Raw genomic sequence first — 4,636 nt, forward strand, 5'->3', positions numbered from 1 at the left:
TTTGCCAGAAATTCTTTTCTGAGTTTACATCGATCAGAATTCGGTGACAATAAAATCTAGATGAGTGCTATAGTCAAAAGAATCCAATTAATACGAATACACACTCTTATTCATATATTCTCACAAATATATGAAATAGATATACAAACATATAATAACAGTTTAGGGAAAACAGGGCATATCAGTAATAACTGGCCTGAACTCCAATCTATGGTTCCTCCTCGCCAAACTTTCAAGAAAAACACTCAGCTAGCTGAAACTACTGTCAATAATTTCCCACACTCATTGTCTGTGCCTAAACCTAAAGATAGAGTCCACGAACAAAGCTTCTTTCTTATAACTGCACGCCTGCGGACCCCACTTCTGTTTGCCTGTTTTCCAGCTTACTACAATTTGGTAGTCTTCAAGTCCAACGTAAACAAATTCTTGATGAACCGTCCCCTTAGGTAATCCGATTTACTAAATCTCTACTACCACCGATTACTACGATATAATCCCATTGACTGCTGTACACCCAATAACCGTTATCCTCGGGTGGCTTCCGGGCCTTGATAAGAGATGACTTCTTTGTAAAACAATAACAAAAACAAAACAATTTTAGTACGTAAGATAGTAATTAAATTGAAATAAACATATATATATATATATATATATATATATATATATATATATATATATATATATATATATATATATAGAATATGTTATCTTACGGTTCTTTAATTATTGCCCAATTTAAAAAATAATTATTCTAAAATTGTATAACTACATTACACAAAATAGACGAGGAAATATATAAAATACTTCCAGTTAATTGAATAACATTAATTTATTATCGTACTATTAATAGTCTGCCTGAATAGAAATGTTTGCAATGTTATTGAATTACCTTTTCAATAATTAACGATCTAAACCCAATCAATTGCAGAACAATAACCGTTATCCTCTGTTACATGATAAGGGCTTTCCCTTTTTCATGTAAGTATAAAAATGGAGAATTTAGTTTAAAATGAAAATGAAATGGCAGAGGCGAAATTCGAACCTCGTAATCTAGTTTAGAAATAAATTACGTGTAAAAATTTAAAAATGTAAAACAAACATTTGTTTAGAATATAGATACATATTTCCAGAAAAAAATGTGAGACTTTGAATTCTTGAGGATGGAAATCCCGGCCGGTCGTGTGAGAAATAAACCATTGTGTTTTGTAAAGCTCGTCTTGTGTCTTATGATTCTTACAGAAAGGTAAAGTGGAATTGTATTATATATTTGTGTTATATGTCTTTACATACACGTCTCAACATCATCATGTCCGAACTGTCTGAACACTATATCCCTTCACTCCAAGAGTTTCTTCTTCTACACAATTAAGGAATAAACATTTTAATATATAGGAATCTCCTAACATGAACAATATCTCTCTAAGTCTCTTACAATACAACTTCTCTCTCTCTCTCTCTCTCTCTCTCTCTCTCTCTCTCAGAGTCTTTCAACATTCCTCACTGTAATAAGACTCCTTCTAAGCATCTCTCTCTAAGATAAGCATCTCTTACTAAGAAAAAGCATCACTTATAATAAGACTCTCTAAGACTCTCTTTTAAGAAGACCCCCTATATAACACCTCGAGTGGCTTCCGGGCCTTGATAAGAGATGACTTCTTTGTAAAACAATAATAACATTTTAGTACGTAAGGTAGTAATTAAATTGAAATAAACAAATATATATATATATATATATATATATATATATATATATATATATATATATATATATATAGAATATGTTATCTTACGGTTATTTAATTATTGCCCAATTTAAAAAATAATTATTCTAAAATTGTATAACTACATTACACAAAATAGAAGAGGAAATATACAAAATACTTCCCGTTAATTGAATAACATTAATTTATTATCGTACTATTAATAGTCTGCCCGAATAGAAATGTTTGCAATGTTATTGAATTACCTTTTCAATAATTAACGATCTAAACCCAATCAATTACAGAACAAATAAAACAGATTTTGGAACGTGAAAACGGTAGCGATTGAAACGCCGAGGGAACGAATAGATTTTGAATAATGAATCCACGAAACAAAGGAAAAGCGACGTGATTTAAGAACGAAATATTATGATGCAAAGATGGAGGACGAGTAGAAGGAATAACATTAAACAGGTTTTATTCTGTTTTTGTAGATGAACTAATGGTTTTGTAGTAGAGTTATTTCTTTTTTTTTTTTTAAACTATGTTTTTAAGAGAAAAAGGTGAATCAATAAAACTATTTAAAAGTTAAGGAATTGTTTTCCCGTGTTTCCAGTGTATTCGGGTTTTACTTGGTGCCACCTCGAGTTTTAGGTGCATGCGACTTTTTGAGTAAACACGCGACTTTTCTATTGATTTAAAAAATGCGCGACATTTACCTCGAATTTTCAGTTCATGCGATTAATATAGAAAGCTTTATAGCTATCAACTTAGATTTTCCGCTATCAAAACGAACAGAGGGCTGGTCATTGTAGAGATGACTTCTTCCCAGTTTACTGATGTATGTATCTGATCCTGCGTAGTTCTAGGAGCTTCACACTCTCAGCGTTTGTCTTCTCGCTTTAGTAATTAGTTAGTGTATTGCTTATTAGCCTGACGCGTCCCCGGAGTGAAATAAACACAAATTTATAATATCAAACTAGATTATGGGTCGAAAGAGAAACCGTACACTATTTACTTAAATACTGTTTATAAGATAAATTCAGGGTTTTGTAGTTGAGGTGTTTATATTTTTTTAATTGCGTTTTTTTCAAACTTTATTAAAGAAGAAAAGAAGAAGGGTTAGGGTTACGGTTAGGGTTAAACGATACTGTGAGACATAATCTCGCATAATCAGATTGAGTCTAGAACGTCAGAAAAGGACCGCAGAAAATGACAAACTCTTACCTGGTTTCTATTTACAATGCCTCCCCACGAGGCAGTTAGACACAATGGTCGTTCTTTAACGTGGAAAAAAAGAAAAAAAATTGTCTCAGTCGTGAAGGATTTCTCCTCCACTGGGAGAGAACAGGAAATTGAAGTGAAGCTTCTAAATAACAGATACTACACTTTGAGATATAACATTTTTTTTTTCCAAAAATACAATGTACGTTAAAATATGAACAAAAAACTTAGGCACAAGGCCAACTCAAAACGAGGGGAATGGGGGGGGGTCGGTGGTCATGCTTATAACTTCATGACTAAACACAAATGTTTCTCGTAGCTAATTTTTACACCGTAATACCGCATTCACCCTTTCGTACTAGGAAACTTTCTACTTAGAACCTAATTGTTTAAAATATTTTTTATTGACTTGTAAAAACAAAACAAAACAAAATAACAATAATGATACAATAATTCATTTGTATCAAGGACGAGGGAGGAAAAAATACAAAAGTGGTTAGTAAGAGTCTCCGAACGCCGTGTCTATGGCCCGAAGTCACAGAATCTAGTTATTCCGAAGATATTAGGTTGGTGATTTGCCAAACTAATAGTCATAATATTGTACGGCATAATCACGTTCACACACCGGTTCTCGTCAGATCACCGAAGTTAAGCAACGTTGAGCCTGGTTAGTATCAGATGGGTGACCATTTGGGAATTCTAGGCGCTGTATGTGCTCTCGGCATTGTTTCCAGTCGTCCTGAACCTCTACTTGCCACTGGTATTCAACAATGTCGAATCAGGAGAGGTGTGGTTGGAGATTGCGCAACTCTTGCCACAAAAATTTCCCGCGCAGGCACCCTTACAGTGAATATCCATAGATGTCAAGACTGAAGGAAGCCTTTTTTTTTTTTTAGTCATAATATGACGGCAAAACCTGGAAGCTTTTTATTTTATTTCCACAATTGCATATTAACTTGGAAGTTCTTGATTAACAAGTAGAAATCCAATAATTCGATGAAGTTCTTCTGTTGCGTTGGTTGATTCCACAATTGTTGAGAACATGATAAATAACATTTAAATTAAACAAATGGAATCCCACAAATTTAAGTCCATATTATCCAACAAGAAGAGAAATTATAGTCTAAAGGGCAAATCACACGATAATGAATCGAATACAAATGTGAGCAGAAATCTGGCTCATGTCGTTAGTATGCGACGTCAAAACTACAAATTGGCGTTTGAAAAACTCTTGCTTAATTTACCTTCAAAGATTGAGAAGCGGAAGTAAACAAAAAAAAACATGGCAGAAGAGAGGGAAGAAGAGAAGGTGGAAGGAGTAGAAAGGTGGCGGTGTGTGTGTCACACTTTTACGGTACGATTTTTTGAAAATATTTATAACTTGAGTAATTTTTCTTTCTTAATAGCGATCCATTGTTTCCATCGCATCGGGTGTCACTTGGAGTTTATAGTGCATGCTAATACTTCCTCGATTTGGAATTCAATGCAACTGCTATTTCGAGCTTCCAATGCACGCAACGTTTATATTTAGTCTAGAAATATAAACGTTTTCACCTCGAGGTTAAAAGATATGCGCCTTATACCTTGATTTTATATGAATAAGAAACAGTACACTCTTTGCTTTTATTATGCTATTAAAATAACTCAGCTATAAAGTAGAGTTATTTCTTGCTTTACTGTGCGTTTACTGTGCGTTACACTCTCAAAAAAAA

General features: G+C 33.4%; 1 pseudogene; it reads left to right on the top strand.

Annotated features, from left to right (window-relative positions):
• Nucleotides 1-3,522: 3,522 nt before the first annotated feature.
• Nucleotides 3,523-3,639, top strand: LOC145294489 (5S ribosomal RNA; annotated as a pseudogene).
• Nucleotides 3,640-4,636: the final 997 nt, after the last annotated feature.

The sequence above is a fragment of the Euprymna scolopes genome, chromosome 15, assembly GCF_053919585.1.
Source record: "Euprymna scolopes isolate OS-2025 chromosome 15, ASM5391958v1, whole genome shotgun sequence".
In the NCBI taxonomy this organism is placed as follows: domain Eukaryota; kingdom Metazoa; phylum Mollusca; class Cephalopoda; order Sepiida; family Sepiolidae; genus Euprymna; species Euprymna scolopes.